This window comes from Columba livia, chromosome 24, assembly GCF_036013475.1.
Source record: "Columba livia isolate bColLiv1 breed racing homer chromosome 24, bColLiv1.pat.W.v2, whole genome shotgun sequence".
NCBI classification, from domain to species: domain Eukaryota; kingdom Metazoa; phylum Chordata; class Aves; order Columbiformes; family Columbidae; genus Columba; species Columba livia.
In genome coordinates this window covers 5,484,820-5,512,183 of record NC_088625.1, presented here as the reverse complement: position 1 = coordinate 5,512,183, position 27,364 = coordinate 5,484,820, and the positions used below count along the sequence as shown (strand labels likewise).

Genomic DNA, 27,364 nt, shown 5'->3' with positions numbered 1-27,364 from the left:
GCAGAGCTTGCTCTGACCCGCGTTTAACCATCGTTCTGCTCGTTGGGGCCGTAGACGTGCTTAGAAAAGCCTCTCCTGGGCTCCCCTTGGTGACGTGCTCTCTGATGTACAGTGTCCCACCCGCGTTTTGGAAATGCTCTTTGTATTGTAAGCAAAATGGTTTACAGCGAGTGTACGTATTTGCATTGATTTTTATTGCCTGGAGGGAATCTCTTTCTATATAAGTTTGAACTGGAAGCTGCTCCATGAAGGAATGAACCTTCATCCCCCTTGGTGCTCCCCGGAGCTCCGCACAAAAGGACGTAGCTTATTTAATCGCAGATTTATTTGTCCCCACATTGTGTGAGCCTAAGCTGAACCTAGTTGAGCGGTGCACAGAACATTAATAACTCCATTAGTAAGAAAGCCTGATGCATGCAGTCTCCTCTGGGCTTTATTAGAAGGTGTTGAGGAAGAGGCGCCGTCATCTCCACTCGCTGCCCGTGCCGATCAGAGTGAAGAAACGCATCCAGAAACCTTGCAAAGAGACTTGCATCGTAGCATCGGCGCTTTGTTGTTTAGAAAGGAAACTGCTTTTCCTGGCTGTTGTCTCGGGAGCTGCTACCTGGTTTTATTAATTGTTTGTTGCAGATAAGAAGCTAATGTGTTCCCATTGCCTTTGCAATTTTTACAGGTGACACCTGAAGTAAAATTACTTCTCTGCACGTGGAGCGTGGAACAGCTCAGAAATAGCACAAGGGAGGGTCTGGGAAGGGTCGCTGTTTTATATCCCCTTTATATCTCTGTGATTCGTGTGGAGCACTCACACTGCACAGTTTCAGCTCCACATTCCGCATTTCTTGTTGACGTGAACGGCTACCAGGTGGGATTAGCTGCAGCCTTCCAGGTGTCAGCTCGGCACGGTTCTCAACCCTCTCCTTTGCACCCAGTTTTAAAATCCCTTTGCATTTGGGTATGATTTGCTTTTGGCTTCCCTTTGCAAAACAATAACGGAGCTGCTCCAGACACAGTTGCTCTTAAAACCTACGACCCTGCCGCTGTTCCGGGCTGGAAACGCTGGATTTCCGCAGTGGGCGCAGCACAAATCTTTGTGTTGAATCTTCCTAGGGCTGAAGAGTTTGCATTGCGGTGTCGCAAAGGCAATGTAGAAGTCAAGATTTCAAGGAAGAACTAATGTTGTTGAGGGAATGGGAAAGAACTTTGCTGATCCTTGTAAAACTACTGCGGGTTGCAGCTTCTATGCCAGATGGTGTTAAACGTGAGAGTGGCCAGAAACCCTTCAGTCGAGCCACAGGTGTCTCCAGACCTTGGAGTGGGTTCATTCCCAAACATGAGCCCAAAGCGATAACTTACTGAGGGCAGGGAAGCTCAGGTAGGTAGGTTAGTACACATCCCCAGCTTTTGCTTTGCTTGTGGCCACAGAGCTCTTGAAAATGGTTTCTGAAGCAGATGGGCAAAGAGCTGAAGCGGGATATGAGTTTTGGTTGTGTTTCTTCAAGGCACGCTTTTATTTTAACAATATATCCATCGAAAAAGTTAATAAAAATGAAGTGCAAAATAAAAAGAGATACAAAATATTACTAGCAGCCCTGAAATAGTTCCCGAATGCACGCTTTTGGCGAGGCAAGGAGATGCGGTATCTAACAACGTAAATCAATGCACTGCATGCAAAAGGAAAACAGAGCAGCGTGAACATTTAAATATTCGAAGAGAATGCAAGCTAACATTTAAAATAGTTCCAGAAGCCATCTGGTAGTGGGCTGCTCAAATGCACAGTGCCGCCATTGCTAACGTGAGGTGGACGCAGGGAATCCCTGGTCTCTTCGCCGAGTTGCCAGAAGGGATTCTTGCTTTGCAACCGAGCACCGAGCTGCCCTGCTGCTGCTCTCTTGGGGCTTTGGGTGGATCTTGGCCCTGGTATTTCTCCGTGGAGTTTCTAGGCAGCAAACTGCTTAATCTTTGATTGGACAGGAGCAGCAATGAGTGTTGCATTGCAGAGAGCTTTATAGGCGTTATCTGTGCAAAAAATGAGCAGAATATAAGCTACAGGGTGACCTTCCCCGTGCCTTTGGCATGCATAGGAACTGTAGACTATTGTACGCTCTATATCTCTCCTTGATACACAGGAAAAAAAACATTGGCACAATCACTGTTTTTCAGTCTTTGTCTTCTGCTTTAACTCTGTGTGTTCCCTTCTGACCCCATCCTGGAGAAGGGCTCTTAATTTACATTGTTCTCGAGACCTTTGTGGGAAAAACACCTGGCCCACATGTGTCCTTTTCCTAAGAACCTCGTTTATCAGTCAGCTCGCCTGGTCTGAGCTGGTGCAGTGTTATCTCCATAGATGCTGAAGAATTTGTTGTGATGGGCAGATGGAGGAGCAGGGAGGATGGGGTGTATTCTCAGAAGCTCTCAAGAGCTCCAGGAGGTACGGAAGGAATTGGCTCCAGCCACCCTGCAGCCCTTGAAAGAGCCAATACACGTCCTACCAAAATGTCCCGGGAGCAGAACCCAACGTAATCCTGGCTTTGTTGTTTGTTTGTTCACTCGCGCTCAATAAAGTGTCAGGAAATCCACTTGAGTTATTTACGGAGTTATTTACTTGGTCTTACAGAGCAGAACATCAGAAGCCTAAATTGGGATTCTCTTGCTAGATTCATGGGGTGTACTAACAGCTCATTTGAAATGCAAACGCAAGCCCAGGTTGTCGTTAGGCATGCCGTTGCCCTAACTAGCAGCAGGCTCTGTGGCACCAACGCACAATCTACTGACAAACTCCTTCAGCTGCTTTGAAGTGCTCTCTCCTGTAATTGCGTGCGTCTATCCAAATCCCTTCCCTCCTTCTGCCTCCCGAATTTGCAGACTCGATACAGAAGGCAAGACGCAGCTCTGGCGTTAAAGGGTTTTTTGTTTGGTGAGTTTGTTGGTCTGAATTTCACTTTTCTTTCTGAACATCCAATGTTCTTCCTGAGCCCAGGATCAGGATCTGAGAGCTATAAAACCTGTTTTATATCTAAATACTGTTACTGCCCCTGGGCAGTACTTTGTGTATTTAGCCACTGAGCCATGCTTAATACAGATATTTTGGTTTCATAGAGTGAAAGCTAGACATAGCAAGAGCTACCCTGTCATTTCTGTCATTATTTTTTCATATATATATATATTTATATATGAATAAAAAAGTCAATTACATGAATGAAAGATGCTTGGTTCCCTGCCTAAACAGCTGCCAAAATGAATTCAAACTCTGAGCCAAGCTCAGCAGAGCTGGAATTTCTGCAGCAAGCTCCGGTGCGGTGTGAGATCAGCTTGTGCATTCGCCTGCATTACAGATGATTGCCGCCCGCGGCTGTCTGCTCGGGCAGTTGGGAAAGGGTGCATTTCACACACTTTGTGGTGAGCTTAACTGCAGAAAAGCCTGGATTAACTCTCCTCAGCTGACCCTTGCTGGAGCAAGTGCTCACTTGATAGAGAGCAGCTGTTCCAGCTGCTCAGATCACCTGAAAACTTGGTGCCAGCATCAGCAACACTTGGAGTTTCCATTGGGTTTTTTTCCCCATTGGACCAGTTAACTTGTATTTGAAGAACCACCTGAGCTGAGCAGGAGATGTTTTGGATGGGGACAGGAGCTGGGTGGAGTTTGAAGGTGATTTTCAGGATGTGAGGTGGAGGATTGACGTAACAGTGTGAGTTTCTAATGGTGAGTTAAGATGAAGCTGAGGTCGGTACATGTGAGACGGTATAACCTTGCTGTGAAGGGAAACGGGAGGGTGGCAGATGGGAGGAGGAGGAGGACAGCAAGGAAACTTCAGTTCCCAACAGTCTGAGATGAGAGCTCCTGAATGAAAGACACTCAGTAGGGCTGAGGGGAGTGAGAGAGCGTTGTGACCCAGAGATAGAGATGAAAGCAGTGTAGGGAAAGGGAGCTGGGGGTCCTGGGGACAGCAGGGTGACCATGAGCCAGCACTGGGCCCTTGTGGCCAGGAAGCCAATGGTACCTGGGGTGGGTTAGAAGGGGGTGGTCAGTAGGTCAGAGAGGTTCTCCTGCCCCTCTGCTCTGCCCTGGGGAGACCACACCTGGAATCTTGTGTCCAGCTGTGGCCCCTCAGTTCCAGCAGGACAGGGAACTGCTGGAGAGAGTCCAGCGCAGCCACCAAGATGCTGGAGGGAGTGGAGCATCTCCCGTGTGAGGAAAGGCTGAGGGAGCTGGGGCTCTGGAGCTGGACAAGAGGAGACTGAGGGGGGACTCATTCCTGGGGATCAAGATGGAAAGGGGGAGTGTCAGGAGGATGGAGCCAGGCTCTTGTGGTGACAACCAGGGACAGGACAAGGGGCAATGGGTGCAAACTGGAACACAGGAGGTTCCAGTGAAAGAGGAGAAGCAACTTGTTGGGGTGAGGGTGGCAGAGCCTGGCCCAGGCTGCCCAGGGGGTTGTGGAGTCTCCTTCTGTGCAGACATTCCAACCCGCCTGGACACCTTCCTGTGTAACCTCATCTGGGTGTTCCTGCTCCATGGGGGGATTGCACTGCATGAGCTTTCCAGGGCCCTTCAACCCCTCACATTCTGGGGTTCTGTGACTCAGCCGGCAGAGGAGCAAAGATACAAAGGCTCACGTGTCAGCACGGGTGGATTTGAGCCTGGAGTTGGAGCAGCAGGGGGGATCAGCAGCTCAGCCCAGCGATCGCCAGCTCTGCCTCGACCCTGCCAAACCAGGGCTGTGATGGTGAGGAGGCTGCAGGGAGGGATGGCTCATTTTCCCAAAGATGCCGCTAATGAATTTCTCCTGCACCTCTGGACGCTGTAGGGGTTTGGAGATTCTAAAGGGAACTTTATGCGAAGATGATGGCTGGATGTCAGTTCTGCTGTCAAAGTCAATTTGGGAGCCGGAAAGCGCTAAAAGAATTAAGATTGGTAAATGGAGATAAGTCTACTTGGTTGAGATGAAATAAGGTTTAAATGAGTGAAATTATCTGTGGATTGCCCTTGTTGGAGTAGTGCCTTATTTAATAAACTGAGTTTTATTCTACTGCAGGGATTCCTGAAGGAAGAGCGTAGCCTATGGGGGTACATGCGTGTGGCGAAGGGCAAGGACTGGCTGTGCTGTCACCCTCCAGAATGAAGCCGTAAGAGTCACGGGGTGGTAATAGTTTGTCCCTGAGTGCTCTGTACCTTCACAAGGATCTCATTTGCTGCTTCGTAAGTGGTTTGATCTTTGTTCAAGCTTCTTGGGTAGTTCTTCTGGATACCGCGTGTCCCTGGGGAGCATTTCACAGGGACAAGCAGCACCTCATGCTTCTTGGGGTAAAAGTTGCCAGACCTCTCCTTGAGTGCTGTGAGGGAGTGAACTCTTGCTCTGTTTAGGAGAGAAAAGAGAGTACTGGAAATCTGAAGGGCTGCAATTTAACTGGGAAGATAGAATCTAATAACTAATGGGTACTGATTGTCTCGTTCTGTAAGAGCAGATCTGTTGCAGAAGAGCAAGCAGGTACTTTGAGCTAACTTCAGCTGGTGACCTGACTTAATGCAGATGTCACCTGTCATCTCACATGTGTTTCTGACCCGTCTCTCTTTAGTGATAGCCATCAAAGCGTAACTGCTCCAGATGCTTCTAAAATTGTCAATAGTACAAAAGGCTAATGCAGAGGGAGGGATGAGACCTGATTTCTCTCTTATTCACATAACTCTGAGGTTTCAGAATATCTTCTGTTCTGTACTGGGAAGACTCAAGAATTTTCAAGCTGGTTTTAAGAGAGAAATCAACTCCAAAGTGATTGGTGGGTCAGGAGTCTCAGACGGGACCCAGGATCACACTGCAGCCCCTGGAGCGGTCTGTGAGTAACCTCTGTTATGCTCCTGTCTGCTCAAAGGCAACTCTCTTCTCCAGAAATTAGATTTTGGTAGCCCTTGCTGTTAGAAAAGCCAATAAAACCAGCTAGCAGGCAGAGCCGAGCCACGTTCTGCCAGAGCCTTCGCATCCTGCAGCTTTGCCTCTTTTCCTGGCCCTGTCCTCACAACCCCGTCTCTATAAATGCTGCAAGATTTTTCATCTTATGCCACTAAAATTGTGTGCAGGGCAGAAGTTAGAGCTGGGAGAGCAGGAAGGGGCTCTATTTGCCCGTATATTTCTCTCTTGCTGTTCACTACCCCGTGTTGTAGTGTAGAGCAGCCTCGCTGGAGCCGTTCCGTGTGTGCCGTGTCCTCTGGAATTATTCCTGATCTCACATCACAGAGGCCAGGATGAACGCCTGAGATCTTGCCTGAGGCTCATCCCACATGAGCTTAAGGCTTCTGTGATCTCCTTGCCAAGCCCAAGGGATAATGAAGTCAGAAAAGTTGTAATGTGGTGTCAGCTTGGGTTTGTCTGAGGATCTCCACGTTCATTACAGATTCCGCCCCCTTCCCAACCCTGATTTGTGGTGGTTCTGCTTGGCAGGAGCAATACACTAACCTGTATCCCATAGGATCAGCTTCCGGAGGGTTTTGTCGTCCCCAGCACCTTGCAGGATTGGTGCTTAGGGGTGCAGGTGTGTGCTGCTCGATCACCCTCGCTGTGCACCAGATCTCATTCACAGGCGTCTAACTTTCCCCTGGCAGGATGCCCCGAATCTCACTCCTCCCTTCACCCCACGGAGTGCTTTTCTGCCCTTGTTCAGCACATCTTCATGTTTGACCAGCAGCAGAAACCCGCTCTGCCGTTTGGATTCAGCACTTGAGAACGTTTTGTTCCGCGTCCCTTGCACAGAAGACAGCTTGGCAGTTGCAGACCTTTAGCATTTATTATTTCTCTCTGTTTCAGTGGCACGTGGAATTTTTTGGCATTCTTCAGGGGCCCTGGTACAGTGGGAAGAAGTCATTTATTATGCCAGGCATGCTCAGAAATACCCCGATCTGCGTGATCACACGAGACAAAAGAACAGTTGGCGCTGGCGTGTCTTGCAGTTCTTGTGCAGAGCTTATCTCATGCGATAGCTGCTCCAGCTGCCCCAGTTGTGCCCCACATCCCCAGTATGACCAGTTTGTAAGCGGTAACACTGTGGGATAGCTGCCTACGGGGTCTGGCACAAACAAAGCGCTGTGGTTGTCCAGCTTGGCATGGCCGAGGAGCAATACCAGGGAAGGACGGGGAGCTGAGAAGCTGGGATTTGGAGCAGAAAAGCTTGTTTTTGTTGTAACGGCTGTGGTTGAAAAGCCTATTCTTCGCTTACCCGTTTAAATCCCAATGACCATCTCATTAGGAACAAATGATGCCTTAGGCGAGCGGAGCTGTGGAAAAGTAATCTTTAGTAAGCACCCTCAGTGGTCAGAGTTACTTGATGAGCTCCAGAGTTTGATTTGCAGGCAGCTCGGGTTGTCATTTAGCAGGAGAGCGCTTTGAACTCCCTCCCTTCCCGTCTCTAGGTTACTGTTTCCTATTTCTGTGTGTTTTCAGTCCCTACAACTCTGCAAATGCTGCTGGTGAAATCCTTGACGCTGGAAACAAAATGAATGGAAGACGCTGTGTGTGTGCGTAGGTTAGGAACGTGCAACCATGCTCGGAGAAGGGGTACAAGGGATCCTGAGCTGTTTCCACGGGAAATGGTGCATGGAACCCACAGATGGATGTGGGAGCACCTCTGGGAAGTTCTGTCTCTGAGTGCTTAGTATTTGGGGCAGGAATGGATTCTGGGAGGGCTCTTGGTACCATCTGCCTCTCCAGTAAAGCTGCACGACTGGTTCTCTGCCATCTCTTGACTTGCAAGTTCTCCACAGGTGAAAGAAAACAAGGTGTAAGCAAAAAGGCTGGCAAGAACCAGGATGTATTTAAACCAGCTTCTTGCCAGATGTTTTGCTTTTAGCTGGCTAGAGGGAGGAAGAATAAACAGCTCAGAAAAAGAAAGCAAGACACGGGGTGTGAAGGTGTTGCAGAGCTCAGCTGCGTAGCTGATCCCGTAGCCATCTGGGGCTCTGCTATATGGGGTATGTACAGATTGAGGTGCAGACCTCCCCAGCTCCTGCTTGAGCGATATCGGGGCATCTCGAGGTAAGTCCAGGAAGAGAAAGGCAAAGGGAAAGATTAATCTGTGGCCACTGTGCTTGGCTTTATGGAAAGGAAATTAAGAGAAGGCAGGAGGCTCGAAAGTTCGCCTGCGTCTGTCTTGTCAAGCGTGTGGAGCCGACGCAACGATGGGGTTATTACAGCTCCTGTGTAAATAGAGGCTTCTTTTTTATATATTTTTTTAAAATATTTTTTGCCATATCACGTCTCGTTTGTTTAATAGCCTGTAATTGCTCTGGAGGAGCAGTCGCTGTTCATCAAGCAGGAGCCTCTCGCTCATGTCGTGCAGCTCTAGCGTTCACGGTCCATAGGAGCCTTTTGGCATCAGGAGCCTCTGCAAAGAGCAGCAGCGAGGAGGGCTCCGGGCTGATGCTTTTCAGTGCCTTGTTTTAGGAGGAAAACATCTTCCGCAGTGCTGGGGCAGCCGTGCGTTGCTGGAGGTGGCTTGGAGCTGCTCCTGGTCCCCCTGCTGCCTTCGTTCCTCTTCCTCCTGGTTGCCTGGCTCTGGGTGACACGCTGCAAGGTGTCCGTGGCTGTTTGTTGTGCTGGGACTCCAAGTGTTGTCGCAAGGAAGCGGGCAGGGTTCTCAGGCATTGGCTGTAGCACAGACGCTCGTGGAGCACAAGTGGCTTTGAGAGACGCTCAGGGAGTCAATTCACCTCGCAAAGATCTGGCGGCTCGGTTTAAAGAACACTGGCTTTGAGAGCTGCCTGTGCTGCTGCTAACACAAGCCAGCTCAGCATGGAGCGTGGATGCTTTCTAACGCTGAAAGGTGAAATAGGAACAAAATAACCACAGCAAAACTCCAGAAGAAACGCAAGAAAGAGCATCTGTGTGACTAACACCCTCTGAAAAACAGTCATTTGCTGAATATAGTGGTACAATAATAACAGGAGAGCCCCTCAGCCTCCATCCCTACCCCAGGCCCTAAGACGGTCAATAGTGCAACAGATGAACCACCAGCGACTGACATGTTATAAATACACCAACTCTGCTCCGTGAGAGCGCCTTAATTTAATACTTTGCCATCAGGGGAAAATGCGATTTGGGACTCGGAATTCCTCAATGGAAGAGATCCTCGGAGACGGGCACCATTGCAAAGGGGATTATCGCCATAATCATCAGATTAGTCGAATAATCCCAGCCAAAAGGAGAGCTTCTGTCATCTGCACGATGCTCAGCACCCTCCGGCTTTCACGGGAACAGAGCGCAATGCAGGGGCAGGTCGGCTTTGAGGAACCCGGCTGGGCAAACACTGTGCCGTTCAGTCCCACCCCAAGCCGTCAGTGCTTTATTTTGCCGGATTGCTCTGCTCCCCCTTGGCAAAGCAGCCAGCAGACAGGGACCTGTTGCACAGAGCCCTACAGGTGCTGGTTACAGCTCGGGCAGCTCGGCACCGACAGCCAGCAATGCCTTTTCCAGCATGAATAACACTGGATTGTTTCCAGACAGCGGGGTGGGGAGAGCAGAGAATACAGCCAGGACATTTAAAACAAAACTCTACGGCTATATTCAGCAAATGACTGTTTTTCAGAGGGTGTTAGTCACACAGATGCTCTTTCTTGCGTTTCTTCTGGAGTTTTGCTGTGGTTATTTTGTTCCTATTTCACCTTTCAGCGTTAGAAAGCATCCACGCTCCATGCTGAGCTGGCTTGTGTTAGCAGCAGCACAGGCAGCTCTCAAAGCCAGTGTTCTTTAAACCGAGCCGCCAGATCTTTGCGAGGTGAATTGACTCCCTGAGCGCCTCTCAAAGCCACTTGTGCTCCACGAGCGTCTGTGCTACAGCCAATGCCTGAGAACCCTGCCCGCTTCCTTGCGACAACACTGAGAGTCCCAGCACAACAAACAGCCATGGACACCTTGCAGCTTGTCACCCAGAGCCAGGCAACCAGGAGGAAGAGGAACGAAGGCAGCAGGGGGACCAGGAGCAGCTCAAAGCCACCTCCAGCAACGCTCCAACATTTTCAAGGGCACCGTCACAACCTGGGCAGTGGCGCCAGGGACCCAGCAGCTCGACGGCTTCACAGTCTTGGTGTTTTCGGGTGAGGTTTTGCTGCCGAAAGCAGCGCTGCTCTCCAGGTCGTAATCCCGTCCCGCTGCTGCCGCCAGGTACTTGTCGGCAAATAAACATTTTGCTCACAACTCATTGGAGGCGGCATCTAAGCAGATGTGCGCTCGCTCGGGCCGGCGGGAGATTTATTTGGTTGTCCATTTATAGCTTATTATTTTCTTCTGTCTCCCCCCACAACTTAATAGCAGTTTGCTATCCACCAGGGTATACATTTTCTTCTGATTAAGTGCCATTTAGCCGTTGGCTGCTTGCTCATTTTACTTTTATAGACACATTTACAGCAGCGCAGACAGAGGCACAAGCGCCCAGGAGCAAGGGTAAGGAGGATGGAGAGTCGCAGCAGCTTGATTGGATTGGATTGTAATAAAGTTTCCAGCTAAGCTGCATCACAACTATTCCTCACAGCAGAGATGCTGGAGGTGCTGGGGCTGCACGGCTTCTCACCTGGTGGGACAACCAGCTGGAACCTTCTCCTGAAGCCGTTGACCATCAGTTGGCGTTGTGCATAGCTTGGAGCTGCTCTCTCTAGGGCGATGAGCGATTTCCCAGTTTTCGGCAGCTGCTAATTAGTTGCAGATGATGAGATAATTTATAAAAATTAGGAGCGATTTCCTTCATTGTGCTAATATCGCTTGGCAATAAAGCCGCTCTTTAAAAAGGGTGACTTTCTCCAACGCAGGGATCAAGGCTAAAAATATATATATATGTGTGTGTATATCAGTAGAGTGAGAGAGCGTGCTTCTTAACCACACGCCAAGAGGTATTTGAGAAGTTCATTTGAACCATAAGAACGGATTCAAATTGAAATGCAAATTTCAGTGCCGCTTAGAGCGCTGTTTGGAAAAAATAATGTTTGCTGGTGTCACCTTGGTGGCAGGAGCAGGATCCTCCCCGCGTGCTGCGGAAGGACACTCGGGCACAGGGCAGACAGATTGCGTTACGTGGGGGGTTGGCAGTGAATCAGCAAAAGGAAGGTCGCTTTTCTCCCCCTTTCCTGGAGTGGCAGTGACTCAGTGCCGGCTCACAACTGCAGGAGCAGCAGGCCAGAAAACCAAAGTGGTTCCCCTGGGGCCGCTGTTTTGAGCCCTGAGGTGATTCTGGTGCTGCCGTTTTGAGGCAGCTTGGGAGTCACTCCCTTGTTCTCCTGCCCCTCTGCTCTGCCCTGGGGAGACCACACCTGGAATATTGTGTCCAGCTGTGGCCCCTCAGTTCCAGCAGGACAGGGAACTGCTGCAGAGAGTCCAGCGCAGCCACCAAGATGCTGGAGGGAGTGGAGCATCTCCCGTGTGAGGAAAGGCTGAGGGAGCTGGGGCTCTGGAGCTGGACAAGAGGACACTGAGGGGGGACTCATTCCTGGGGATCAAGATGGAAAGGGGGAGTGTCATGAGGATGGAGCCAGGCTCTTGTGGGTGACAACCAGGGACAGGACAAGGGGCAATGGGTGCAAACTGGAACACAGGAGGTTCCAGTGAAAGAGGAGAAGCAACTTGTTGGGGTGAGGGTGGCAGAGCCTGGCCCAGGCTGCCCAGGGGGTTTGTGGAGTCTCCTTCTGTGCAGACATTCCAACCCGCCTGGACACCTTCCTGTGTAACCTCATCTGGGTGTTCCTGCTCCATGGGGGGATTGCACTGCATGAGCTTTCCAGGGCCCTTCAACCCCTCACATTCTGGGATTCTGTGTGTGACTTGTTCCCCGTGGAGGTGACAACAAGACACGATGGTGGGGTGGGTTCCCTGTGCTATATTGCTGTTGGAAGGGGACCTTCTGTGCTTCTCACAACCCTCAGGCATTGTTTGCCCCTTTAGCTGGTCTGAGAACAAGCTCAGCCCTTGAGCGTGTGCCTCTCTCCCCGCTGCGGTGGGAACTGAGGAACAGGACGCTGCTCATGTAGTCGTTCAGGAAAACACATTCATTAGGCTGAAGAATGAATTTTCCACCAACTCACAAGCCTCAGGTACTCCATCAGGCTTCTAATGGTTTTGTCACGGTGTTAATCCCTCAGGTGAGCGGCAGCATTTTGATATCAGCAAACAAATTACATTTTCTCATGGATAACCCAATACGGAGTCAAGCATGAGAGCAGAAAACAATTCATCAGGTTCTATTGGGGCTGGATGCAGCCGCGGTGCAGAGCCGAGCCTGGTTTGGCTTGCGATGATGCCCAGAATTTCCAGCTGAGATGGAGCACCCTCGGCGCCCCTCGCTGTCCAGCGTTATTTATAGAGACAGGCAACGTCTGTACCGGGGAGTTTACGGGAAGGCAAATCATGAGCGGAATGGAGAAGGTGGAGATGGATCAGTTTGCTCCGCGTCTCTCCTGGTGGGAGAAGCAGAGGACGCTGAATGAGGGCTCGGAACAAACAGCAGGATGTGGGGTTTTCAACAGGTGGTTGATACATTGAGATCAAAGGATTTTGTGAGTACAGAAAGTTTTCATAGATTTAAGGGCAGAATGTGCAAGCAGAGGGAAGAGAAAAGCACATAAGGGTTATTAAATATATAAACATCAGTTTCAGAAGTTTCCTAACCTGAGAGTAGCTGAAGGCTGGGAGGCTATTAGTAGGAATTATTGGATGGAATTTTGGTTTGACAGTAACATTTGTTCTTAGGAGCTAGATATGAAGCAGAGGCTCAGAGAAAATGAAAGGAATTGCCTGTAGCAAGCTCTCAAATTAGCACCTACATCTCCCAAATCCCCGTTTAGTGCACTGTCCATCAGGACTGAAAGGTGTGGAGATCCAGCTGGGCTATTAGACACACGCAGTGGAAACTTGTTGGGGCACCCAATGCAGGCACAAAGCACCGAGCAGCGGGTACCGGGGATGGGAGGAGGTTTGGGTGCAGTGAGTGGAGTGGGGAGCAGTTTGCTGTGTGCAGATATGTGCGGTATCCGTGTCGCTCGGAGCATCTGATGGAAACAGCGCGGGAGCCCGCGGCACACCTGCATACGACAGCAAACAGCGCTATGCGAGCGTGAAATTGCCTTCCAGGCCAGGGGGATGCTGGAAGGCGAGTGTGTGAACGGAGCGGAGCCCGGAGAGCGTGGCGAGGAGCAGGATGCGCAGCCCGTGTGCGGGGAGCGGTGAGCTGGCGTTGGGCGGCCGGCTGTGAAATGAGCCGCGACACCAGAGGAGCGGGACTGGCGGCTGCTTGCTCACGGGGAGGCGTGCCGACAAAGCCAGGGGTGCTGGTGTGCTCTAGCAATAACAGGGGTTGCCGGGGGACTGTGCTGCTGGGGTATGTCTTGGTGCAAGCAGGATCCATCACCTCTGGGGATTTAATGACCGGGACGGAATGGATACCGCCGTATACCGAGTACCACCACAGCGCCTCCATCATCCACCACCGTCTTCTCGTGGCTACGTGGGCTGTAGCAAACTGATCCTTTTGGTGGAGGCATTTGCCCAAACCTAGCACTGGAAACGGCTGCTTGAAATGATTCCCCGGTTTTGTGGAAGCAGAATTAGTTTAAACCTAAGTTTGTTTTTTTTCTTATGTGGAACTAAATAACCCTTCTCCCATTTCCGTAGCTGTATCCTCATTTCTTCTTTTTAATGCCATCCTTAAATATCTTCTTCATCTCTAAGTGATTCTCTTTTGCACTTTATGGTAGAGCTGTCTTGCTCTCCCAATCTCTCCTCCCCTCTCTATGAGTCAGTTTTAGTTGCTGCTTTTCTAGGAAAAGCACGTTATGTTCGTTCAACCTCTGTGTAGATGTTGATACATAATTCTTTCCAGTATTTTATTAGCATCCCTTGGATCCCTTTGAATTTAAACATCATTGGGTTTATAGTTCCTTGCTTTATCTCTCTGTACATACACACAGAGCTGTGAGCGCAGCCCCATTGAGACTCATCTCAACGCGACCAGCGTTGTGCCGGCCACGTGGAGCAGGTGGAGCTGCCCTCTGCGTTCTGGCTGGGCTGGACAGGGCTGAGAAAGGAAGGTTGAAGCGAAGAGCCAATGAGGACAGAACCAGGCCATCTCTCATTAGCGAATGATGCTTGCTTTTTAAAAGGAAAGAACAAACCAGCTCAGTCCCCTTGCCCTTCAGGTCAATAAAATGAACGCTTACTAATGGCTGGATCAGAGACTCAACAACTTCATTACACGCGTAAAATCAATCACCATCATCTATCTCTCTTTCCATTGATCTGTGCTGCCGTATGTCAGCGTGTTCTGGCTATGAGCAAACTTAATATGTCCACGTGCTGTTTTGCTGAGGCCCATTAGAAGACATGCTGAACAGATTGGTCCCTTCCTGGTGGATCAGACCTTCCTTGGACCTTCCATCTGCAGGAGAGCCCCCCATCAGCACACTGAGCTGCTGCACTGGAGAAACGAGGCCACAATTTCAGCAGAAGGGTCACGCAGCCTTGTGCAAAGGGCCACCAAGGTGAATTTGTAGCTTCTGGACCGCTGCTGGGAGCTCTGGATGTAAATGACAATGTAGCTAATAAGGTCTAATTGGCTATTAAAGGAGGAAGCAGCCCCAGAGATGCTAAGGGCCAATTAACCCTGGGAGCGTGACACCGGATCGCTGCGCAGTGATGTGTGCGGGAGCCTTTCAGAAATGGATACAGAAAAGGAGCAGTGCAGGACCTTACCGGATCCTTTTGAAACAGCTCGGGTTCTTTCAGGCACACAGCGAGTGAAGTGCTCTCTTGCTTTTGTAGGTGACTGGAGACTGGATGAGGGGTGAACGAGCACAGGCGCAGATCTTACAGAAACTCCATGGGGATCAAAGGGGCCCCAGCGAGATGAAACGTCTCAGGCAGCACTTTGCTTTTCCTATCTGTAGACAGAATAGACAAAGAAGGCTTTCAGTAACTCTGTCTTCTCTGTTAGCACATAGAGAGAGGTTCTCCTGCCCCTCTGCTCTGCCCTGGGGAGACCACACCTGGAATCTTGTGTCCAGCTGTGGCCCCTCAGTTCCAGCAGGACAGGGAACTGCTGCAGAGAGTCCAGCGCAGCCACCAAGATGCTGGAGGGAGTGGAGCATCTCCCGTGTGAGGAAAGGCTGAGGGAGCTGGGGCTCTGGAGCTGGACAAGAGGAGACTGAGGGGGGACTCATTCCTGGGGATCAAGATGGAAAGGGGCAGTGTCAGGAGGATGGAGCCAGGCTCTTGTGGGTGACAACCAGTGACAGGACAAGGGGCAATGGGTGCAAACTGGAACACAGGAGGTTCCAGTGAAAGAGGAGAAGCAACTTGTTGGGGTGAGGGTGGCAGAGCCTGGCCCAGGCTGCCCAGGGGGTTGTGGAGTCTCCTTCTGTGCAGACATTCCAACCCGCCTGGACACCTTCCTGTGTAACCTCATCTGGGTGTTCCTGCTCCATGGGGGGATTGCACTGGGTGAGCTTTCCAGGGCCCTTCCAACCCCTGACACTCTGGGATTCTCTGATTCTAGCTCTGAGGAACTGAAGGCTGTATCAGTCGGGAGGGATCCCCAGGGAATCCTTATCCCTTATCCTACACGTCAGCGTGTGTCCCCTGCTGTTGGCAGGACAATGTGTTGGGTCGCGATGGAGGCTGGGCCTTGGAAATCTGGGATCATTTCTTGAGCGACCCCCTCCAAAGCCTGTTGAGGTCACCAAGGGGCTCTGGGCAGCTCAATCAATCATTCTGCCTCCAAGTCTCTCCATAGATCAGGGTCGTGGGTGGCTGGTGTTTTGACGCGGCCTTGTCACTAATTTCAATGAACAAATTGTGCCTAATGGCTTTGTCCTCTTATTGATGCCAGTGCCTTCTTACTAAAGAAAAATTGAGATATTGAATGCTGAAAACCAAGCTACCTATTTTCATAGCCTGTTTTTGTGCTAGGAATGTGCAGAGAAAATATGATGTTGGGTGGATTTGACTGGTATCGTTTGATTTGATTTGGTATCATTTGTCTTCTGCTTGGCTGTACCGTGGCTGTACGATCTGCCCTATATTGACTCACATAGGAGACAAAAGCTTCTTGTAGCCCTATAGCCCGAAGCGCTTAGCTGCAATAATTTCTGTTACCTTTTATCTGCCTCAAAGGAGCACTTAAAAAATCATCCTGCCCATAGCAGGTAACCTGATGAGTCTAATTTGGTGCTATGAAAACACCACCACTTGGAGCTTTTCCCATCCATGTTCTGGCTAATTAGCTACGCTTTGCCTGCTGTGCAGTGCGGCGTGTGTTCAAACACCCCATCAGGAGCACGAGGTGTCTGTGTGATGATATTAATTGTCGACCCAAGAGAGGAACCATCCCCAGCCTGTATCTCCAGCCGTTGACATCCCACAACACTCTCCTTGCCGTTACGTATCTTCTACAGAGACCAATATCAATAACTCTAACAAACCCTTAAGTTTGTTTTGCTAATACCAGTCTTAAGTAACGCCATGATAAAATAGATTAGATGATAATTTTCATGATCGTTTGATGTTGGGCACAATTAGAATATACTCATTTACCGTTTTTCATCAAATAACTTGAGGGGACAGTCTATTGAGCAAGAAAAGCCAACTCACTGATACCAAAAAACAGTCTTAAAAAATGTATCGTGTAGATAACATATAAATATTTGGACAGTTTAAATGGCTATAAATGCATTATTAACATTCACATTTTGGAAGCAATACAATGGGAAAGGGACGGTATTTTGACAAAGCACAGAAAACACTCGCTGCCAGTTCCCCTGTTGTTAAGAGTAAGAACAAACCTCAGCAGCATCACAAATACTTTGTAAACCCTGTTTACAAGAAGTCAGGACCCCTTGGCAGAGTAAAACAATTACTGACATGATATACTACTAGAAACTATTCTGTGATTTGCTATAAAGACATACCTGGTTTAGTTGCACGAAGGCTACACAGTCTGTATGAAAACTGTGAAAGTAAGAGGGTCCAAGAGAGCATTGATGGCCATGGCAGATGATGGAACTGGTTAAAGTGGTTAATCTGGGGGTGACATCGCAATCTGAGGAGAAATTCAGACCAGTTTTTCTTAGGAGATGATAAATCTGGTTGTTTCCTTCCAGGATGGAAGTTGTTCTCTATAGTTCAGCACTCAAGGGACAAACAGGACCTCAGAGCACCCAGGAGAGCTTATCCCCCACCAGTAGGTTGGCACAGAGATTAAATATGGTCTGGCCGAGGTTTTCACCAAGGCGGGAAATAAATGGGCTACTCTCTCTTCTAAAGAATAGGGCCAACTTCCTTCTTCTTTTGTGGGACATGCCCATTGCATCCCCAGGGAAACCTCGGAGGTGACACAGGGAACAAGGTTGGAGTGGTTGTAGTAAGCAAAGGTTAATTGCATGCAGGGGACGTGCTACTGAAAACCAGCACTTAGGATGAATAATTGCTGCCAAACCAAATCCCTGGTGTTGTAATAACCTCAGTGCACATATTCCTGCCTCTTCCTCTCTGTCAGGATAAGCAGGAACGTCATTTAGGTGCCTGAGAAGCAGTTTACAACGGTCTCATACGTGTCGGTACCAGCTCTCCTACGGGTAAGCAATCACACACTGATGAGTTGAAGAATATTACTAATTGTGCCTCTAATGGCCACGTGCATGTTGCAAATTTTTGCTGGAGCGAAATCTAATGTGTTCAAAAGCTGCAGAAATCACTTAAAGAAAATGAGATCTATGCAGGACGTCTGGAACCAAACACAAGGCTCTTTACTGACCCTTGGATGCTGGTTCTGTGTAGTAAAACACGTAAGGTTGGTCTGTACGTGTTTTTTCAGACAGTTAAGAAACCAATAAAGTTAAATTGGTAGAACTGTCTAATACGATTACAGCAAGATGGAGATAAATGTGGTTTCATTCGATGTTGTTTTGAAGCAGGAGACTGTCGTTTTCTGATGGAAAGCTGAGATGACAGGGACTATTGGTATTTGAAGTGCCTCTTTTAAGAGTGACCTGCTCTGCCTTTTTGACATCAGACATATGTATACAAAAAGACATATATATACAGAAAACATATGTATACAGAAAGACAGCACTGGTTGATGTGTTTTCTTCTGCTGCCCACATCACATACTGTTAATGGTGGGTTTTGATTTGGTGGAAGCTCCTGAGCTGGCAGCAATGCAGGACAAGCCACGTGCTTAGATTGGATGTTCTTGTTTTGAAGGTTTCTGATTGTGGGCAGATTTCTTGGGATAACTCCAGTCCTTGGCCACTCTGGAACAAAGAGGATGAGTTGCAAAGACAATTTCACAGAACCCCAGAGTGTCAGGGGTTGAAGGGCCCTGGAAAGCTCACCCAGTGCAATCCCCCCATGGAGCAGGAACACCCAGATGAGGTTACACAGGAAGGTGTCCAGGCGGGTTGGAATGTCTGCACAGAAGGAGACTCCACAACCTCCCTGGGCAGCCTGGGCCAGGCTCTGCCACCCTCACCCCAACAAGTTGCTTCTCCTCTTTCACTGGAACCTCCTGTGTTCCAGTTTGCACCCATTGCCCCTTGTCCTGTCCCTGGTTGTCACCCACAAGAGCCTGGCTCCATCCTCCTGACACTCCCCCTTTCCATCTTGATCCCCAGGAATGAGTCCCCCCTCAGTCTCCTCTTGTCCAGCTCCAGAGCCCCAGCTCCCTCAGCCTTTCCTCACACGGGAGATGCTCCACTCCCTCCAGCATCTTGGTGGCTGCGCTGGACTCTCTCCAGCAGTTCCCTGTCCTGCTGGAACTGAGGGGCCACAACTGGACACAATATTCCAGGTGTGGTCTCCCCAGGGCAGAGCAGAGGGGCAGGAGAACCTCTCTGACCTACTGACCACCCCCTTCTAACCCACCCCAGGTACCATTGGCTTCCTGGCCACAAGGGCCCAGTGCTGGCTCATGGTCACCCTGCTGTCCCCAGGACCCCCAGCTCCCTTTCCCCTACGCTGCTCTCTAATAGGTCATTCCCCAACTTACACTGAACCTGGGGCTGTTCCTGCCCAGATTCAAGACTCTACACTTGCCCTTGTTCTATTTCATTCAATGTTTCCCCACCCAGCTCTCCATCCTGTCCAGGTCTCTGATGGCAGCACAGCTTCCAGTGTCACCACTCCTCCCAGCTTGGTGTCACCAGCAAACTTGCTGACAGTCACTCTATTCCCTCGTCCAAATAATTGATGAACATATTGAATAATACACGCCCCTAGTTCAGATGTTCTCCTTGCGTCCGTAGCTGATAAGAGATCCAGAACTTGCCCCTTTGATGCCACATGTGGCTGCTTTGCCTCTTCTTGACTCAGCTCGAGTCTGGTTTCTTGGCCGGAATCTCACTGTTGGTTGTGAAATGATTTGCAGGGTTTTCCCGCCGTCCCTGGGATGGTAATTAAAGCATTTCCAGCCTTCAGAATTCCTTTGCGCTGTTGGGCTTCTGCAAGAAGCTGCAAAGTAGAGTGGTGTTTATGGTATTAATCTCCAGGAGACCAGCACTGGTTGGAACCACGCACAGATTGATTTGTCCTGGTGGTTGGGAAGAGAGAGAAACGCAAAGTCTGATGAAGCCAGGAGGTGAAACCTGGGGGGCCGTGGGTAGAAAAGCACCGAGGAGGACAGGAGAGAGAAGGGATGGCCCGGATGCCGTTATAGCAAAGATGATGTGCCATAAAATGAGTAATGCCGATGCAAAATGCAACAAATGACTAACATTTCAGCCAGAGTAATTGTTTGGAGGATTGGCATTTCTAGTATGAAAAGATTTAGAGTAAGCTTTCAGTAAATAAAGGAGAAATTGGCCCTGAAGTTCATGGCCAAGATTTGACAGCCCAGGTTGATACAAGAGGGAGTTGTTTTACATATTTTAAGAAAAGAAAATAATTTCTCAAACTGCATTTTTATTCGATTGAATACCAATCAGAAGGGCTAGACTGAAAAATCTTCATTTCATACAGCAAACAGAACAAGCACATCCCCCGGGCTGTTGATGGCAACCGGCCATCCCACTGTGCCCTGCAGAGCTATAGGGGACCTGCTGTACCCGTCACAGCGGTTTGGTAGCCAGGGCAAGGTAGAAATCCCTTTGTGATGGGCTGGATTTATTGTAGTCCGCACCTGGGATTTGAGGCTGTCTCAAAGAGCAGGTTTGTGTAAACTAATGATCCCATTTTCTTGCTCCCTTGATCCATCTCATGATCTTTGTGCTCTCTTCTTCAACAGGGCCTTTTCCACCGGGTTAAATCAAAGCGCAAGACTCTGGTTATCCGAGTTAGATACTTAAGACTGGGGCAAATGGTATGCCATCAAACATCAGCTTTTGACCCTTGTTCTTTAAGGGTTTTGCCCATTATGCGTGCAGAAGAAGGGGTTCGTTAACGGGAGCAGAGCCGTGTTCTAATAAGCTTTTATAAAGCTCTGTGGCTTCCAGATGGTCAGGGGTCACCCTTTTTGGCCTCATTTCTTCTCGGACTCCTCTGGCCAGGATCAAGTGAGCAGTTTAATGTTGAGCACGCAGGTCTGCATGCGGAGGCTCAGGTTCAGGTCCTGGCTTGTGCGGGGACCAGGCTGGGAGTGGGGCCGTCTTGGAATCATTTCGGTTGGGAGAAACCCTCAGGATCATCGAGTCCAACCATAACCCAGCCTAACCCTGCTGTTGAACCCCATGTGGCCGGTGAGACCTTCCAGTTCTACCTGTCCAAGAGAGAACGAGTTGGAATCATGGAATCATGGAATTGTTTAGGTTGGAAAAAGACACCAGCTTTTCACTGTGTCATCGTAGAATCATTTTGGTTGGAAGAGACCCTGCCTATATCATGGGAAATTATCCCATTTTTCCCCCATACAAACGGCTTTGAATACATGTGTTTCCATAAGATTAAGAACAAAAGCTTATGGAGCATGAGCTTGTATCTAGCACACGGTTTATGACCTGAATTATCTCCTGCACAGGAGGGTTACTGTGACAGGACAGATGCTGGCTCTAACGTCACCACCTCCAGGGCCTGGTACATTAAGTCAACTCTAAATTATCTCAAGACACGTCCTTGATCAAGTAAACACGCTGTGTTTGCCAAGCCAGGCCCGGCGAGAGCTCTCGTGACGTACCTGTCGGAAGCCGCTGCGCGTGTGCTGCAGGATCTTCAGGGCGTAGTTGGATCGCTGACCTTTGCTGTTGAACTCGATGTGGCCGGTGAGACCTTCCAATTCTACCTGTCCAAGAGAGAATGAGTTGGAATCATGGAGTCATGGAATCGTTTAGGTTGGAAAAGACACCAGCTTTTCACCGTGTCGTCGTAGAATCATTTTGGTTGGAAGAGACCCTCAGGATCATCGAGTCCAACCATAACCTGACTCCAGCACTAAACCACGTTCCTAAGAACCGTTGAAACCCCTCCAGGGATGGTGACTGCACCACTGCCCTGGGCAGCCTGTTCCAATGCCCCACAGCCCTTTGGGGAAGAATCTTTTCCTGATATCCAATCCGGGTGTAACTCGAGGCTGTTTCGTCTTGTCCCATCACTTGCTCCTCTCGGCTCACCGATGTGTTCAGAGCTTTTAATCTCATGGGAGCCCTCGGATCTGAGCAACCACATAAAGTTGAACAAGGAGCTTTTTAAAAGGGACAGCAAGAAAACATGAAAAGCATGAAAACCACTTGGCAAGAGGTGGAGCGTCCCGGCGGGGGGAGCAGGAAGCACTCACCCCCCTTTTGATTTCTGATTTGGGGAGGAGATAAGAATCCCAAGGGAGAAACAGATGCATGGGCTTGGATGCAATATCCTGCCAGGGCTTGTTGTGCCGGAGAGGAACCTTCCCTCCAGAGACATTAAATATTAATAGCAGCAATAGAGACATGGATAAACAAGAGCGAGGTATAAACTGTTCGTTTTGAGGGCATCGGTGTTAACTCTGGCAATATTGTATTACAGCCAGTTTGGGAACATGGGCCAAAGGCTTGTGCTGCATTCAAATCCCTGCGTTTCCACCTGTCCGTATTGTTCTGACTTTTTGCCCAGCTCTGCCTTGCAGAACAGCCTCCCTGCCCCTGCTGCAAAGTGTCTTTAACCCGACACCAACACCGGTGCCTGACATCTGTGCGTCGTGTTTCCTCCTTCTGCTGCAGCGCATCTGGTCCGTTCGGTTTGTTCTGCAAGCTGATAGCTGAAAATTTACCCTCTAAACTCAAATATCTTTAGGTTTGTATCTTATAAACTATCCAAGCTGCAGCCTCTTGGCGCATCAGTGCTATGGGAGACAGCAGAGATGCTTTGGCAGGACGGCGATGCTGAGAAGTACATCAGTTCTCTTTATGTCCAAGTGCCCCTGCAACACAGACCAACTTAATTATTTAGCTGTGTGGGCTGGACAGTCTCATGTAACTCCAGGAGCTGGGCATGTAGGAAACACATTAAACATTTCCATAGCGCAGCATGGTGTTTACTACTTAGATTAAGCAGCTTTCAGATGAGAAATGATTGTAAACCGTATTTTGGTAATGCAAACTGTTATTATTGACTGGACTCAAAGTGCAATCGTTTATAACATGTCAGTGTTTCCGCTGTAATTTTTAATGGATTCTTCTTTACAAGGGGTGGAAGCGGGAGACTGTTGCTGGCTGATGTGTCACACTGCATAAGCTGCATTTTGGGGTGTTTTGTGTGTTTTTGGCTGCACCCCATTATTTAGGGAGGAATATATAGGGAGATCAGAGGTGCATGAGCCCTCGGGCCAACCTGCTAAAGATGCCTCTTTGAACAAGCCGATCTAGAAACTTCTTCCTGTTAAAAAGGGTTGGAGGAAGAGTTCCAGCTCCTCTTGCACATTAAGATGATGAAGCACTAATTGTTTGAAACCGCGCGGGCAGTGACGCGATCATCTCGCCAAGCGACTTGGGGAGGTCCAGTGAAGCAGAACCATGGAGCTGGGCAGCTGCTGGCACGGAGCAAATATCATAACAGTAATTAATGGAAAAGAAAACAAACCCCAACCAATGGCTGCGGAGGGAGAAGAGCGATAAAATGAGCCCTGCTCCGCCATCCAAAAGCTGACCGGTGGGGTTTTAAATCCCCTCTTAATAATGTATGCAGCAGCAAGGAAAATCAGACTGGGAATCGAAAGGTTTAATATTAGGAAGAAAATAAGGCAAATAAAATGCTGTTTAAAAATTTGCTCCCCTTGTAAGTGAATTATATTAAGTTTCTTTTTTTAGTGCCTTTGGGACAAGTGCATAATGTAATCATTGGATTTTAGTGTGGCCAGACTCAATATATTAAGGTGGTATTTGTACAGACATTTTCAAGCATTAACAGGTGGAGAAGGGAAGACACTGAGTTTTTTGGTTCAAGATCTACTTAGTCCTTATACACACAGTCCTTATACCACTAAGCGCATCCTAAAGCCCTGGTGGGCTTTCTGCACCCTCTAGGAGAATAAATTAATGGTACTAATCACCTACCTGGATAGTCTGTAGAGTAAGTGGCTATAAACACATTACTAATCAACCCATGCTTAAATGTAACCTGCAGAACTCCGTCATCACAGACTATTCATCTTCAAAGCCTGTATCTATCTTTTATTGACCTTGGTATTTGCACAGAATATGAAGGATACTTTCTAGCCCTTTTTTTACACATGGTTGATAATCCATATTGATGAATCTTACCCTAGGTGTCGAGCATTTTTATTAAAGCTTTGGTAATGAGCTCAGTAAAACAATACTTCATCTTCTGTTTGGTGCAGCTAGTAGCTGGTAGGAAATACAATGGTGGGATCTGTGATAGTTTGCTTCTTCTGGCCTACTGCATTGTGGTGCCATCTCCTCATAACGTGCAAACCCAAGACGTGTGACTCTTAGCACCCCAATCCATGGTCACACTGCAGCAACAACTCTGAGGCAATGGTACCTGGGGTGGGTTAGAAGGGGGTGGTCAGTAGGTCAGAGAGGTTCTCCTGCCCCTCTGCTCTGCCCTGGGGAGACCACACCTGGAATCTTGTGTCCGGTTGTGGCCCCTCAGTTCCAGCAGGACAGGGAACTGCTGGAGAGAGTCCAGCGCAGCCACCAAGATGCTGGAGGGAGTGGAGCATCTCCCATGTGAGGAAAGGCTGAGGGAGCTGGGGCTCTGGAGCTGGACAAGAGAAGACTGAGGGGGGACTCATTCCTGGGGATCAAGATGGAAAGGGGGAGTGTCAGGAGGATGGAGCCAGGCTCTTCTGGTGACAACCAGTGACAGGACAAGGGGCAATGGGTGCAAACTGGAACACAGGAGGTTCCAGTGAAAGAGGAGAAGCAACTTGTTGGGGTGAGGGTGGCAGAGCCTGGCCCAGGCTGCCCAGGGGGGTTGTGGAGTCTCCTTCTGTGCAGACATTCCAACCCGCCTGGACACCTTCCTGTGTAACCTCATCTGGGTGTTCCTGCTCCATGGGGGGATTGCACTGGGTGAGCTTTCCAGGGCCCTTCCAACTGCTGATACTCTGGGATTCCGTTTCACAGAATTGCATGGCATACTTAGAAAATGGCCCTTGTCACTTATATTTATGTTATTAATTCACTCTTCTGCGATAATTGGTGATGGTACAAGGCCCCTGTCATCTTTTCTGCTTAGAACACTTGAATGTAGTTTGTCTTAACATAATCTATGGCAGTGGCACTTTAATTGAGGATGTTGCTGCAGTTTCTTGATGAAGGTCTGAAGGGTATTTTGAGTGGTGGGAATGAAGGATTCAATAGGCTGCAGGTAAATATCTGACTCATTTTTCCCTTGCTACCTGTGCTGCTGGCAGAAACATCTGGATGTCGCCCGTGCAGAACACCTGCCTGTGCCCCAGAGAGGCACATAACCGCCTCCTCCCGCAGTATTAAACTGTCTTTTCTCAACAGAGACAGCTTAAAAGGGGAAGAAAAATATGGAGCAAAGTGTTTGGCTAATGCTCGCTTTCACTGCACCAAGACTCGCTGTCGTTATTTCTTCCAGGATGGCTTTTGGTGGCACGGCTGGGAGATGGATGGAGCTATTGTGAACATTGCGATGGGAGCCGAGCCGTGTGGAGGCAGAGGGAGAGGGCTGTGAATCTCTTGCAAGTGTATTTCAGCCAAGATCCTGCACAGGCAACAGATGTTGTGCTGGGTTAACGGGTGGTTTTTATAAATCCATTTCACCCTTGTTTGAATCTGTTGGTAAATGGCTGCTGTTTATAGCCAGCACGTGAATAGCCCCGTTCGCTGTTAGGTGCCGTACAAAGCCGGGCAGGGAGGGAAGCAGGAGTTTCCAGTGTCAGATGGTGGGACACCACAATAAACCAGCCCCGTTAGAGCCAGACGGGGTGGAGAATTCACCTTCGCTCGCGGCTCGAGCCGTTCCATTCGATTCCAGCCGTTACAGCCGAGTCACACAGACCCATCCCTCTGCTCATGGAGCTGAAGAAGCTGTGACATTCCCAGGCTCCCTCGAGAGCTCTGGTGTCACCGTTTGTGTGCTTGGTGAGCTGAATTATTTGTGATTATTTGAATTATTTGTGCTTTAGCTTACCTTTCTAGGAGCTTAATCTAACCAACCTTTCCTATTTGGAGCTCAACTCTTGAGGTCTGAAATTAGGAACAGGATAAAAGTAAAAACTTGCATTTACAAAGATGTTCTAAAGTGCAGTAATTAAATACTTGCCAACGTTTCTCTTGGGCTTTTCATCCATTCGCTACAACTGGTGGTTTTGTCAGCGTGTGTTAGAAGAGAATGGCGGCTGTGGCGGGACAGCTCATGGTAGAACTTCCAAGGACGTTGGGGTGAGCAGGGTCCAGCTTGGAGCCAAGTTCGTTAAAATGACGTTTAATTCATGTTTAATCGTGTCTGATTCGGGAGCCTGCGAGTCAGTTTGAAGCTCACGCTTACCAAAGCCAGCGCCGCATCCAGAGGCGCAGGGACAGGCTAATGTTGCTGCACCTTCATGATTAACGTGTGCATTTGCACATTTTCATTAACAAGTTAGGTTATGTTTTAAATCCAGCGTCCGATTTTTGTTATTCACTGTGATTTCATCTTTTCGAAGCGAGGTGATTCTCCTTTCTTAATATTGGCGTGATCTTTCTCCGTGTCTATGGTTGGACTCGATGATCCTGAAAACCGAAACCGAAATGATTCTATTGATGCCCTCAAGTCTCTGCTCCCTCCTCTTCCTCCCGCGAGGCTGGTGCTGGTGCCACTGAAAATGCGTGAGCTGAGGAAATGTGATGAAAAAATTAGATCCAAGGGACCAGAAACTGTGTCTGGGTGTAACTGAGGCGGTGGGACAAGGAAAAAGCCGAGCTAGAAAAACCTCTGTTCTTCTCCCCTTTCCCTCTCAGGGATCAAAGTCGGGGAGACTCATCAGCCAACAAAACAGGCTTTTAAAAATCATTGTGTGAACGTTGCACACTTGCAGTAAAAACAAGAACATTAACGATAGCCAGTCCTGGAGTCCGAATTATTGTAACGCCATTTGTCTTGGTTATTGCGAAATATAACCTGCTGCAGAGCTTTGCTGAAGGGATCATAAAGTTTGTGTGAAAAGAGCTGGGAACAAAACAGAAAAGGGTTTTATGAAGAGATAACTAAATGTCTGCCCAAGTCATGTTGCCGTCACCCAGAGCCTTGGGCCCAGAATGGGACACAAGATTCCAGGTGTGGTCTCCCCAGGGCAGAGCAGAGGGGCAGGAGAACCTCTCTGACCTACTGACCACCCCCTTCTAACCCACCCCAGGTACCATTGGCTTCCTGGCCACAAGGGCCCAGTGCTGGCTCATGGTCACCCTGCTGTCCCCAGGACCCCCAGCTCCCTTTCCCCTACACTGCTCTCTAATAGGTCATTCCCCAACTTACACTGAACCTGGGGTTGTTCCTGCCCAGATTCAAGACTCTACACTTGCCCTTGTTATACTGCATTAATATGCTTGTGGTCCAGCTTCAATGCACCAGGTGGCTTAGGGTGGAATGGGTGCATTTGTAAAAAGAGGGGCGGCCTTAAGCCTCAGAGACACAACACCTGGGCTCCTCATCCATAGCATTTGAGCCCCTAATATTTGTGCCTCAAAATGGAGAGGAGGAGGTAATTGCTGTGAAGCTTCCTAGGTTGAAATGCTTCAGAGAACAGCTCCCAAAAGGAAGTATACTTCATGGAGTTCTCCCTTGTTCTCCTCCACATTTATTTATAGTTAATAACACTGTGTGCACATCTTTGGATCTGTCCCAGGCTGAAACCAGGCTATAGATTTTGCAGCACTTTGTAATGGGAAGCCTCAAATGAAATTAAATGTATTTATTTCAAGCATTTATGTAGACAGGCTGCTGGGTAGCAGAGATGAAAAGAGGAGATGTCA

At 49.0% G+C, this 27,364-nt stretch overlaps 1 protein-coding gene and 1 long non-coding RNA gene across 9 annotated transcripts in view; both read left to right on the top strand.

The window, feature by feature from the left end:
• The window catches only part of GRIK4 (glutamate ionotropic receptor kainate type subunit 4), a 193,314-nt gene that overhangs the window by 60,547 nt on the left and 105,403 nt on the right, over window positions 1-27,364 (top strand).
• On the top strand, window positions 8-23,186 carry LOC135576299 (uncharacterized). The gene is made up of 2 exons (XR_010467952.1): window positions 8-3,700; window positions 20,239-23,186. It is a non-coding gene; the product is annotated as an uncharacterized LOC135576299 (long non-coding RNA).